The sequence below is a fragment of the Euwallacea similis genome, chromosome 15, assembly GCF_039881205.1.
Source record: "Euwallacea similis isolate ESF13 chromosome 15, ESF131.1, whole genome shotgun sequence".
NCBI classification, from domain to species: Eukaryota; Metazoa; Arthropoda; class Insecta; order Coleoptera; family Curculionidae; genus Euwallacea; species Euwallacea similis.
In genome coordinates, this window is record NC_089623.1 from 3427639 (window position 1) to 3442923 (window position 15285).

Below are 15285 nucleotides of genomic sequence, written 5' to 3' on the forward strand. Positions count from 1 at the left end.
TTTTTCTGCGTGAAAAAATTTTCATTTTCTTCTCCTAATTTGATATTTGATATTCAATGGCAGAAATATCCTAAATTACCATAAAAACCAGCCACGATAATTTAGTGAAATAGCCACGAATGGCAAAAATTTCTAACATTTAAACCACCAGATTCCTTAAGTAAAGTAAGCATAATCGGTTAAATTTAAATTAGCCAGCCAGAAACTTTCTTGAAGTTTTAATGAAATTTTGTAATTAGCTTTCCTAGAGGTAGGTAGGTAACCCAGAGTTGTTCCCAAATTTTATTAAAATATGAGATAGGTGCTCTCTAATATAGGCACTTGGCATAAATTTTGTTGGAAACGTGAAGTTGCTAATGCTTTCCAATCGCCGCTGCAAGCTTTCATTTTAGCTAAGTAACGAAGATCGTTACTCAAAAGTAAGTCTTAGATATAGATAAGAAACACATAGATGACATAAGACATAGATAACAAACGTTATCCAATATGACTCTAACATTTTAACATCTATTTACTTGAGACATTTTAATGGCCACCCGGTTATTTAAAGCTATTGAATAAAAGAGTAATCACTCTTTTAAATTACTTCAGCACCTATACTTATGCGGGGTAGAACAATGGGAAGTAGAACAATCACTTATGCTGGTCTTACATAGTGCAGATGATGAATAAAAATTGACAAAGAAGTTAAATAAATATGAAGTTCTTACACACAGTTTAGTTTAATACATACAGGGTGCGCCACCTAAAACGAAACAGCTGTTTTCTCAGTTAATGAAGAAGCTGTGCAAAAATCCTCAAACAAGTCAGCTTTAATATGTAAGGGGTTTTTTATTAGAAATTGACAGTGGTTTCTTTCCCTCCCTAAGCAGGGGAGGAATCACCCTCAAAATTTTAAATGACAAGGAGGATTGAATCATACATTAAGTTAAAGGTTTTTTTAAAGAGATTTATGGTGATACCAAAATTTCTTTCTTTGAAATGACTATTGACGAGTAAATCATTTATTTCTGTATAAACATTACTATTATACATAAAACGCAAAATCATCTAAATTAATTGTTAAAAATGATCTCTGTTAACTTCCTGGCAGTGAAACTAGTTTGCTTCGAAACGCAGTCGGGTCTTTTGGAGTATTTCGGGGCTTGTTTGGCGACATTCATTGACAATGCGTTCTCGCATACTTCCAAGATACCTGGAGGAGTGGCATAAACTTTGGACGTGAAACCCTATTAAAAGAAATCTAATGGGTTGAAATCTGGCGACCTTACGGGCCATTCGATTGCACACCTTCCACCTATCCAATGACCAAGAAAATGTTCATTTAAAAATTGCCGAAACGCTAGTGAATAGTGCGGTGGTGCACTATCTTGTTGGAATATTAAAAGATTGTCTGAATGATTCCGATTATTTTCCACAAAATATACTAATTGAGAATAAGAGAAGTCTTCCTACTATTATAGACACATTTCGCCAGTCAGATTTCCGGGAATAAAATATGGTCCAATAATGTTATCCCCAGAAATATTCACCCAAATGTTTAGTTTTGAGGATGTTGGGTATGCGTTTCACAGAAGATATTTGGATTAACATCTGATCAATATCTGCAGTTGTGGTGATTAACAATACCATTTAAAGCAAAACTTGCTTCATTCGAAAAATAGATATTGAAAATAAAATTTTCATTTTCAGTTGCTCTTTAGCTCATGAGTACGCAGCGGTCAAAATCATCTTCGTTTAATTCTTGTACAAGTTTAATTCCGTGTGCTTTTAAGATTCTTTGAATGCTGGTTGCCCTTACTCCAGTGGAAATTGACAATTTTCTAATACTAGTTGTTGGTTCTAAAACTATTTGCCTCAAAACCTCCACCTCCATTGCTTCATTTCTAATCGGGCGTACACGTGTTTTTTTAAATTAATAATCATACCAGTTTCTCTAAACTTCGCTACTAATTCCAATACATATTTTCGGTTCACATCCTTATCTCTATGACGTTGATTGAAGACATTAACTACTTGGTTTTCATATTTTCCGTTTACGAAAAACAATTTAATTCTCTTAATTCTCTTTGCAATCGAATAACTCATTTTTATTGATAAATTGGCACGTAAAGCTAATAAATAGAATTTATCTTTGAAATATTTACAAATAAAAACTTGCCGATAGTGATTTGATATTAGTATTATAGCAAAAAATATTAAACTGTTGTTATTGTTATTTGTTATCTTAAGTTTAAAGTTTATGCTACTCCTCCAGGTACTTTAGAAGCCTTGCAAAAATGCATTATCAATGAATGCTGCCAAATAAGCTCCGAAATGCTTCAAAAGGTGTGACAGAGTTTCGAAGCAGACTTGTTTCACTGCCAGGAAATTAACGGAAAGCATTTTGAACGATTAATTTAGATATTTTTGCGCTTTGTAGTATATCATAGTAGTGTTTATATAGAAATAAACGATTTACTAGTCAAAGATTTTTTCAAAGTAAGAAATTTTAATATCACCATAAAGCCCTTTAAAAAACGTTTAATTTGATGTATAACTAAACCCCCTTTCCTATTTAAAATTTTGGGAGTGCCTACCTGCCTAGAGAGAGAAACGAACCACCGTCACTTTCTAACAAAAAACCCTGCCCCTTCATATTAAAGTTGACGTGTCCGAGGATTTTTGCATAACTTCTTCATCAACTAAAAAAACAGCTATATTTCATTCTAGCTGACGCACCCTGTATATTCACTAACGTAAATAATAAACGGATTATCAATTCCTTGAAATAAAAGTGATTATGATGTGTGATGATGATATCGCATAAGATAATTGCTGCCCTAATTTCATTACTAACCAAATGTCAATATCGATACGATTAAGAAAAGGGAAAAAAGAAAGAAGGATACTGCTCCGGTCAAGCCTCGAATCTACTCCTGGGACTTATCCTGCGCTTAATCTTATCTTCAAGATGATCCGAATCCTATGCCTGGGGCCAACCAGCACATAAGCGAATATGCGGTGTTATAATAAAGCAGTTATAGAAGGAAGATCCAACCAGGCTATGAAACATGCTTTTATTACCTCATCTGAAATTGGATAATCATATTCACAAAATGATCCGAATCCTACGCCCGGGCTCAGCTAATAGGTAATTACACAATATGCTCTGCAGCTGTTCTAGTATTAATGGTATAAACCGTCGATAATGGTAAAAATTAGGTGGATAAATGACTCCCGGAAATAATAAATAATAGTAAGTTCGTCACATAGTCCACCTTCTTTGAAAGCATATTTTATATATTATAAAACTATGTACGAACTTTTATCGTGCCAGCAGAAATGGGGACGGAGGAGAAAGAATTTTTAATGTAGTGAATATTACGCCGGAAGCTGAGATAAGCTTTAAAAGCAGGTAAAATCAATTGAGCAGATAAAATGTTTCGATTTCATGAATAGTAATAGTTAGGTGTATAATTGAGATCCCAAAATTGGCAATTTTGGTAAAATGTTACCTATACGCTATGCGCCGTATAAACGGGAATAGGTATTATCACGAATTCAACTTTGCTCTTGTATATTCCTTGGGGCGTTATAATTATTTTCTGGACACTTTTGATTTCTGCCAGACGTCGTTCTTTTCCAGCAAATTCCATTCAAAGCTTAACGATGAGTGCTTCGAGCAAAATTTAAAAATTTGCACAATAAATTAAAAATTTCCTATTGCTATATTAAAATCTCAATCCTGCCGTTTATAAATGAAACACACTGGTTGAACTTTTAATATTAAAATGCCGATTAAAATTTTATTCATTGACTGTGTAAACACGAAACGTAATAGTCCATTCGAGACCATTTACAGTTTATGTTAATTTCAGCAGATTATTGCTGGCGGGAGTTGTCCCGGAAATCCAAACAGTTTTTGTCCACATAACATGCCATAACATTTTATAATTATTTGCATTAAACGAAATACCTATTAAAAATAGATTGCTATTCAAACGTATCGTTTCGTTAGGGGAATGCGTTTTAATTTGACGATGGTTATGGCCTTGAAAATTCGAAATATGAAATGCGAGCTGGGTTATCATATTCGGTTAACTAGAGTGCAATTTTATTTCAGTAAGTTTATTGTAAGTTTGACAGCAAATATTTGTGTTAATAATAAATTATAGTATTTGCTTTAACCTCCCCACCTATTTGGAAATAATATATCTCAAAATCGCTCTCCTTTACACATCTTCGTATTCAGGATTACCCCATAAATCACAAATTCCACTTCATCCCTAATGTCACGTAAACAGCCATTATGTCGTTCGTTCTCAATAGTGCGTGCAATAATGAGATAGCAAACTTCGCTCGACATGTTGACTTACAGGAATTAAACTTTCAATTCCCAAGTTTATACGTGCCTCTAATAAGATTGCTAGTGAATTTGAGAATTTCCGAATCGATTTCAGCTTCCTTGCTCGAATTTTAATTAAACTCCTATCAGCAGGTACAACACTCGTTATACTTGTCAAGCTACTTGTGTGGACTTGTTTGAACGAAGGTGAGAAAGGACTTTTTCTTGAGGGGTTCATTACAGGGTTGAAATTTGAAGAAGGGCGGAGTCGTTGTCCGACCATTGTTGGCAAGATAAATGAAAGCCCATTTCTTGTAAACCTCCTTAATTGAAAAGGGTAATGATCGTCTAGGGATCAGACACAAATAGCTTTCGGGAATTTACCCTAATATTAAGGGTCAAGATAAGTTACGCACTCTAGGCGTCTATCCGTCACAAGAATATTGGGAGCTGCTATGACCCTTTATTCAATTAGGTATGTGTTTAAACCCCATTGTGGATAAAAGGTACACTTCCCTGTCTGCAGCGAAAAGGTACATGCACTCGTATATCACGTAAATTTTGATATTCAGCAGATTCTAGCCAAAATTTATGGGTACCTAACCAAGAGGGGTCTGCACAGAAATATGTATTTACTTACATACTTTCATTCAGATTAAAATTTTCTTCTGATAGTAATATACTAACTGAGCACAAAAGACTAGTTATCAACTAAAGTTTTCGACGAAAATTGGGTTTTATGTTATACATACATATACATATGTAGGATAAAATAGACCTTAATTTAACTAGATAATGCATAATAAAAACAGGGTTAACCCATGTCAGACTTTCAAAGTTAATATGTTTACGTCAAGTGAAGGATCCGGAAAGTCCATTAGACAAATTATTCCTGAGTTCTACGACTACACCGCAAACTAGTTAAAGCAGCTGGCTACTACATTTGGGTTAATATGAAGAAATAAAATAGGTCCTTCGACGATTATCTAATTGTACTTAATTCAGGGCAATTCAGGCATATTCTGAAACAAAAATACGAGTTTAATGGATACAGAAACGGAAACTGTCAGCTGGTTTTAGGACGTAACTGGCAGTCACCTGAATTCAAGACAGGAACAAATAACTTCCAGTTGTCAACATTTTGTACACGGAATCGATAAGATACTTTAACCTGAAAGCATAAATGGTGCTTTACAAAATGCATTAAGCTCGTTAAATAATCGGTGCATTTGCTAAGCGCAAACATTAAAGGTTTAATAGGTTATTATACAGCGTTTGTAAAGAATATGGCAACACATTTATAACTTTCACAAGCTCGATATTTTTTAAAAATGCTTTAACACGTATAGTTTCATTTTAAAACAGGCATTAAATGCATTATTTTCGATTTTCAAATTTTTCACCCCTGTCCAGCTACCCCTAACTTTTTATTTTAAAATGGAAACATACAACGGTATACTCAGAACTAAAATCGAATCTCCAGTTTCCTTAAAAGAAGGAACAAAGTTCATATCCTGAAAAAATTTAAAGTTTTAAGTGAAAAAATGACAAAGATGTACAAATTCCAAATCACCTTCAATGAAAACAATTTTTTAAACATAAAATATTTCATTTTTCATAGAATTCATTAGTAGTTGGATTCAGTTGTTAGACATTTACCACAGTTAGAATATCAAAAAAATAAATCGTTATTATGAGGAGTTAAGAATTGAAATTTTATACTTTTTGGTGTATGAAGATCGCAAAAGAACTTATAAAGGGGTGTTTCTTGTATTTAATTAAAAAAATATCCAGACCAATCTATTGTTAGAAGTTTAGGTTGTCGAATTAATAAAAAATTTCAATAACCTAGAAGTGTGAAAACTGCTCAAAAATGTGGAAGAACTCAAATAGCAACTAACGGCGATAAAGCATTAGACATCCTTTCATCTACCGATGGAAACAGGCTATTAGTAAATTTGCCGATGAATTTGATGTACTGCAAGATTAGTAAGTAATCTTTTAAAATGAGAAAAATTTCATCCATGCAAAATTTTTCTTACCAAACAGTTGACGCCTGAAGATTTTGACTGCAGGATGGAATTTTGTGAATTGATGCAAGAAAAAGGCATTCAAGAGAATAGGTTCTTTTCTAAAATTTTATTTTCGGATGAAGCAAAGTTTTGCTTAGATGAATCTATACAGCAACACAATTGTCGCTACTGGTCAACAGATAATTCATGTTGGATGCAGACTCTACATTCACATCCGCAAAAACTCAATTTATAGAAGGGTATAATTGGCCACCAATTCATAAGTTTATTTTTCAGAAAGGGGAACTTAAGCTAATTATATTTGCATTGTAAAACGAAATATGTAGATCCATCAATCGCCGAATTTTTTCCTGGAGAAAATAAGGAATTAGTAGCCAATAATATTTGGTTCCAACCTGATGGTGTAACACCACATTATGCTATAGCTGTGAAATAGTATCTCGATGAAATTCTCCCTAGGAGATGGGTCGGCAGAAGAGGCACAATAGAATGGTCTCCAGATCTTACAACCCTCGATTTTTTGTGGGTTTTATTTGCAAAAAATAAACCACAAAATTTAGATAATTTACGTCTTAAGCTTCATACAGAATTAGTAACAAAAGCAACACTAGATAATTGCATAAAAGAGATCAAGGAACGTCTGGGTCATTGCCAAATTGTTACTGAAGCCCAATGTGAGCATTTATTGTAGAGATTTCAATTTTGTTTGATGTAATAGTTTCTAAATAAGTTACTTTGTTTTATATCTAATAATTTTATTTTTTTTTTAAAACTGGATCCAATTTTAATTTTGTGTATACCTTTGTATCTCTTATTGAATTACCTTTAGTTTGATATACTACACTGGGTACCTCTCTATTTGAGAATAAAATGTTAATAGGAGTAGTAGGATAGAGGTGAAAATTTTGAAAATCGAAAAATAACACATTAAATGCCTTTTTAAAAATAAAATTATACGTGTTTAAGCATTTTTTTATATCGGGTTTATGAAAGTTGTAAACGTGTTGCAATACTGTTACAACCGCTGTATATGTATAATCGAATAAAACGAATTCGGGGCAAATCGGCAATAATATATATTGTCTGTAAAATTGTAAAATAAATGATATAGTAAAATTGTATATATTAAAAGTAATTCAAATAAACTAACCTAAATCTGGTCTTTACTAATCAAACTAAGGGCCGTATATTTATTTGCTGTTAGTTTTAGCGTCAAGCTATGTTCTTAGAAACCTAAAGTCTGACCATTTTCTCGGCTCCATTTCAATGTTTATATGAAAATTAACTTATAGCTAAGATTAGCAACACATTAATAATTTGACATTTAGGTCTACTAAATCAAAATCCTGGTATCTTTACTAACGTAATATTTTTCACATAAATCATAAAATAAAAAAGGACACTGGCAAGTTTCTGCGAATTTAAGGGAAATATTTTCTTGGAAAAATACCAACATATTTGTATGCTACAATTTTTTTTTTTTTTTCGAAAAAACGCTTTTAAAGATATGCGGTCTGATGTCCTGGTGAGCAGAGAGCGTGGGATTCGCTGGAGCACATACCCACTAAAAACCTGGGGTTTTCTTTTCCTTCAGTCTACAGTGACCCGACACTATCCCTGAGGGATAAAACGTCAGTGTCGAGGGGTTTGGGGATTCAACTGTCAGTTACTTCTAGGACCGAGATAATTGTTTCTCTTGAGTGGCATGCTCCATCCGCTTCTTTTCCTTAACCATCGTAGAAATGGTATCGTTACAGCAGTCCCACTTTGTTTTATCGTTTAACATCACGTTCATGAGAGATGTTGCAGTTAGGTTGCCCAAACATTCTTATAGCACGTCTCGCTGGTCTTTGGATAACGAACATTGGAAATTGCAGTGTTTTGTGGTATCGACGACTTGACAGTTCCCGCAAAATGGGTTCTTTTTTCCTATTCTGTGGGTGTAGGTCTTGAAGCTACCGTGTCCGCTGAGCTCCTAAGTTAGATAAAAAATTTAGGCGTCTATCTTTGCATGGTGTCCATATGTCTAAGTTAGGGATCAGTCGCTTGATTCACTGCCCCTTGTTCATCAGTCGTGTCCATGGTGTTTGCCACTTCTGGATAGTCGTTCCTCTGCGCTCTCATCTATTTGCTGAGGGAGAGCACTGAGCATGGTGCGCTCTTCCAGGGAGCGATTGATTAGTGAAATTACTGCCATGATCTTGGTTGCCTCTAGAGATATCATGTGGTATGCACTGATAACTTGCATCAGGATTCTCCTTGAGATGTTTGAGAGCATCTGTGCGTACTTTTAGTTGTCACTATATCTCCCCAAATGGGGCCGGTATTGAGAATGGTTGATTGAACTACCCCATATAGCATTTATGATTTCAATAAGTCGAACTGTCGATATTATTATCCCCTGAAGCTGGCCTAGCTTATTAATATATATTATATATAATATATAGTATTATATATATATAGCTATTTTGGTAACGAACCATATGACGTGCTGGGCAAAGTATATATTTTATCCAAATTGTATTCCCAAATATCGACTGGATTTTCTGGGTTTTTTTCAGAAATCATTCACTCGGAAGTACACATTTTCGCTGCTTATTTTTATACAGAGAACGACGACCTCTGTTTTTTTCAATGCCAGCTTCACTGAGTGCTCCGAGAATCATCTCTCGCATTCGCGGATGGCGGAGTCCGCTTTCTCAATTAATTCCTCTCTGTCATCGCCACAGACCACAAGGGCTATGTCATCAGCATAGCCGACAAGAATGACTTTTTGGGACCTTTATATTTCCAGTATTGGATCGTACGGGATGTTCCACTGAAACAAGCCCAGAACCGACCCCTTCGGAATTCCTATCACGTTACGGAACTTGAAATCTTTGATAATTTCTACTACCCGATTTCGGAAATAGTCTATTATGAGATTCCTTAGGTAGTTCGAGATCCTGCTATTGTCGATTTCCGCGATTAGACACGACCATGATGCGCTATTGAACACGTTTCTCACATCTAGCGTGCTCAACACACACTTACGTTCTTCTTAATATCCGAAGTTGGTCGCTTTGACGGCGCCGGCAATCTCTTTGATTCGCATCATGGCGTAGACTGTTAACTTGCCCCTTTTGTATCCCAACTGCATGTCAAATAGAGACTGTTAGGGTAGCAACTCTTCTTCGAGGCGCCCTTTGATCAAGTGTTTATACAGTTTAGTAAGAGCTTAGATAAGCCATGTTAACCTGTAGTATCCAGGGTGATCCTGTTTCTTTTTTGATTTAAAAAGCATCAGTAGTTTGGCTATCTTCCAGAAGTTGAGGAATTCTTGGCTTTCCAATGACTGATTGCGTAGTCAACGCCAAGTTTCCGGGAAGGTCTCGACGCTGAATGTAACCATCTTGTAGCACAGACCAGCTGGTCTGGGGGTCGTAGCATTTTTCAAATTTTTGGTCGACGCCTGCAGTTCCTCCACCAAGAAGGACATGAAGACGGCCGGAAACCATTTTTCTGAAATGTAACTCATTCCTCTAGGGAAAAGGTGTTGGGTAATTTCTTGTTTCCTATCTGCTATTAATTCAAATGAGTTTCCCAGTTTTATTTGGCGCCTTACGATTTGTATAACCGTCGCCCAACGTATCGTCTTCGAGCTTCCTGAAAAATGTCTTCCACTTCTTCGTCTTTTCAGCTTCCATGGCATTTGGAAGGATTTCCTCTAGCTCTCCTATTTTTGTCATAGGAAGCCAGTTATTTATATATTGCGACTTAACGAATCAGGATTGACATCTTCTTTAGACTGATGGAGGATAAGAGTAATTCTAAAAACCTTGTTCCCCAAAGCCAAAATAAGCGATGTAATACCATGAATAATGTGTTTAACAAAAGAGTAACAAAATTTAAATATTTATGTACTTTTGGTACTAAAAAACGGACTCAAAAATATTTACCATAAAAAATAATTTTATAATTTTCTGTAATTATAATTTTAATTTAAAATGTACTCGTTTCACATCAAAAGAGAGCGATTCTAGAAATCGTTAAATTGTGGCTAAAGTGAATTAAAAGTGTGTGTGTGATTAAAATTTAAGTTAAATTTAATGCAGGAATTCATTAAATTTGTGCAGAATTAAATTTGAAATAAATCTAGGAGAATATTCGATATTGCAAGTTCAAATCCTATTGATAGGATTTCAAAAACGCGAGGACAAAGTTTAGCATTATTATAGTCAATAACATCCCGTCGCAAAAGAAGATATCTGAGAAAAACCGGCATAATGGAAAACTATTGTTTTTAATGATTTTATTTAGATAGATATTGGAAAATGATTTATATTTCATCATAGCCCACTTTTGCTCCCCCATATCAGTTATAGAATGATGTGCCACTGAAATAAGGATATCTAAAACGCTCCATACTACATTTCTTAATTTTTTAGCAAATTCTTAACCGTTCTGAAGTACATTCTTTTTTAAGCACATAGAAAAAAAAAGGATGGTTAAAATCATATAAGAGATAATTGAAATTTTAAAGAAAAATCGCATTAAAATGTAGAAATTCGATACGGGACTCATACGAAAATATACAAAAATATGTATTTCACAGGGCGGAAAAATAGTACATTCAAAACCGAGGGGAAAACAAGGTTATGAAGTAAGACAAGGTACTAAATTTCCATTTTCGCTGATCAAAAGATATAATGTACATCTAATCTTTTCTCCATGTCCTATCAATAAAAATCCACTTTCATTTGATTTTTGTATATTTAGGCCATAAAACACTCATACTGTCTAGGTAATAAATTTTTTTATGTACAGTCATGTATTCCTCTCAAATAAAAAAAAAAGATAATCACAAGAATTGAAATCATCAAAAAAAAACAAGGACGAAATATGTAAATATGTTATTTCTTAAATTTTGCTAAGGTGAAAACTGTTCAGTTTCTAACAGCCACCTTCAAAAAGTGGAGTGTCAAGTGCAAGTCCAATGACACTTTAAAATTCAACCAATTTTTACGCGTATTACGTGAAATGTATCCAGGAAAAGGCTTCATAACTATCTTACAATCTAACCATTTAATCAAAATTCGCTTTGACACATTTTTGAATACAAATACTGGGAATTTTTTAATTATTTCATATTTTTCTTGTTATTTTCATTAAAATATGGTCATTAAGGAAATAATATAAACACCATTGATGAATGTGTTATTTGTGTTTGTGGAGTAATAGCTAACTTCAGCGTTATACGTCTCTAATATATTTTTCTCTCGACAGAAAATAAATACTTCCCACGTCGATATGTAATCTAACAGTGCTATAGTCGTATTTATTAAATTTTAGTAACTGAAAAAATGTAGTATCTAGGCAGTAAAAGTATTGCTTTATAGTCTAAAAACTAAAACTCAGAGTTTAAAAGTTTATTAATTTTATAACGCAATTAATGGAATTTTCAATAACTCAATAATTCATTACCATTGAATGAAAGAAAAGTGAAACACAAAACATAGCAAACTTAGCGATATTTTTCGTTTTTGAAAATTTCAGCGAAATATATTTCTGTCGCATTTTTCTCGTATTATGTTAGTGCTGCTCTAATGTGTTTTAACGTTTAAATCTAATACCGCTAACTATGGTATGTTTCAGTTCACTAATGTACATTTAGTGCACTAATTACAGTAATTATTAGTAAAAGCTATTTTTAACTTTTGATGTGTATTTAGTATTATACAGGGTGTTCTTATTAAAAGAACTACCCGAAACACCTCTTTATTGGGAGGAAAATTTTAAATAATAAAGAAAGTCTCTTTTTATATATATATAGGTGAAGTTTAATTTGACATTAGAGAGAATTGTATCAGTCACCCCCTCACTGCCAGCTACCCTTACTTTGATATTTCAAGTGACACCCTCCATCGAGTGGCACATCATTGCAAGCGGAATTCAATTTGCTATGTAACTGTATCAACAAAGCTGAAATCGGTTAATACAGTAGGGAGTTAGAAGGAAAAATATGTACTAGTGCAGGCCTAAAATAGCTTTGCTACAAATAACAAAATAAAATATTGCAAAAACGTATATTTTCGATACCTTTACGAACAGTTGAATTTTGTTGTTTAAATAGTTATTTTCTTGTAGTTAGTTTTATTTCGAAATCGTCATTTTAAAACGGGATATATCTTAGCTGAAAGAACAAAAATCATTTTCTTTTATGGAATTGCAAATAGATGCGCTCCTAGAAGCGCAAAAGCATCCAGTTAGAGATTTCAAGATAAAAATGTGAGACGTAAGCACCCGATAGAGTTGGTGCGTAAATTTCAAGAAGCTGGGTCTGTTTATATCAAAAAAATCTATAGGGACAAGAATTGTGGAAGAAGCATGTCAAATTCAAATGCTAGGCTATTTTGCTGTATATCCAACTTAGTTTATTAAGAAAGTCACTAAGCTAAAAAGTATTTCAATATTGGTTCCGTGCATAAAGCATTGAGAATTAATAATTTTTTTCCTTAGAAAATGCAAATGTCGCACCAACTCAGCGAGGACGATTATGATAAAAAGATCAAATTTTACGAAATAATACGCCAGGGAATTGCAGATGATCCTCAATTAATCAAAAATATTTCTTTTAGTGAAGAATAAATTTTTTTGTGAATTAACATGTTAATAAACATAATTTCAGATATTCGAACAATGAAAACCCGTATCTATTTCAAGAAAGTCACACTTAATTTCCACAAAAAAATCAACGTTTAGGTAGAAATTCATGGAAACGAAATTTTTGAGTCACTCTTTCTGGGAGAAAAATTTAACTGGTGAACTGTATTTGAACCTTTCACAAAATACAATAGAATTTCTTATCGTCTAATTTCTGGAAAATCAAGTTGATGAGAATGATACTTTGGAACTTGACGAATACAATATGCATTTCCAATAAAATGGAGTTCCTCTTCACTATGCCTTAGCAGTTATAGAATAGCTTAATGAAATATTTCCCAAAAAATGGATTGGCAGAAGAGGAGCATTAGAATGACCAGTACTATCTCCAGATTTTAGTCCACTAGATTTTTTCCTGTGGGGTTATTTAAAAAATAGAGTGTTTAGAACGTCACTTGAAAGTATCCAAAAATTGAAAGATAAAATTTTCTTGGAATGTAGAAGTATTACTGAACAAACTTTGGCCAATGTTCGAGAAGAATTTGAAAACAAACTTTATTATTGCCTAGTTAATAACGGATCATTTTGAGCACTTAATAAAATGAATTATTTCATTTGAATAAGCTATTTGTTCTAGTATATATTTTTCCTTCTAACTACCCACTCCATTAATCGATTTCAATTTTCTTGGTACAGTTAGATAGCAAACTGAATTCCACTTTTAATGATGTGCCATTGGATGGGGGGTGCCATTTGAAATATCAAAGTGAGGGTAATTAGGGGTGAGGGGTTGACTGATATATACAGGGTGATTCACGTAACTGTTTCATTAGAAACTTTTGTACTTGTAACTAATCTAAATTTTTCATATTTAGGGGTTAAGCTAATATAGATACACTCTACTTCTTAAAAATATATTGAAGGTCATATCACTTCCGGTTATACCGGAAGTCGAGGTCAACTTCCTTATTTCAAATGGAACACCCAGTATATTTTTGCATTTTTGGAATCTAGTGATTAAGTTGATTAAATTCTTATTAGGTACTCCTATACCTAAACCTAACCATTTTAAAGATATATTGGTTTAAAAGAAAAATCTTTCTAAAACACCATTTCTATCAAATTTAAAATTCTCAGCTATTATTGAAGCTGGCTTTACGAAAATTTGCTGACATGTTAACCAGATATGGTAGATTAGGTTAATGTGAAAAGTTTTTATAAATATCATACAGGGTATCCAAAAAACCACGTCATATTTAAAGAACTTTAATAGCAAAAAAGTCGCTTATTTCAAATGGAACACCCCATATATTTTTATATGTCTAGAATCTAAATTGAATTCTGAATCGATTATTATTAAGCATCCCTATACCTAAAATGAACGCTTTTGCTCTAATTTGCGATTTTTTAATATTGTACACTAATAATTCTAAGTATCTTAGTTGGCTTTGAAAAGAACATGGCTGCTTCCTGTAACATGCGTTAATGTAATTGTCAATTTAATAAGTTCGCTCAGCAGTTTAGAATCATGAACTTTAATAATACTTATTCAAATAGTGATATTTTTAATTTATTCTTTATTCAAGGAGAGTGTAAGAAAGTTTTGAAGAGGACTTGCCGTACATTCAACGAAAGATATCCGCATCTTCCGAAAATCACAAAGAACAAATTTAGGATATTGGAATCAAATTTTTTAGGACATGGAAAAGTTAAAACTAAAAAGTTTTTTCTAGTCCCATCATAAATAACGAAGACAATGAAATCACCGTTTTAGGATATTTTAATGCAAATCTGAATTTTTCTATTTGAAGTGCTTCTAATGATTTAGGTTTGTACTTTTATTGTTATTAATGATAGCTTTTGAAGATCTTCACCCCATTACAGTTAATAAAGTGACACAACATGAAGTTAAAAAAATTATTTTGAAATGTTTAGAAGTTAATGGGGGTCACATTGAACATCTATTTTAATTTAATTTTATTTGTTTTTATTTATTATTGTTTTATTTATGATGGGACTAGAAAAAACTTTTTAGTTTTAACTTTTCCATGTCCTAAAAAATTTGATTCCAATATCCTAAATTTGTTCTTTGTGATTTTCGGAAGATGCGGATATCTTTCGTTGAATGTACGGCAAGTCCTCTTCAAAACTTTCTTACACTCTCCTTGAATAAAGAATAAATTAAAAATATCACTATTTGAATAAGTATTATTAAAGTTCATGATTCTAAACTGCTGAGCGAACTTATTAAATTGACAATTACATTAACGCATGTTACAGGAA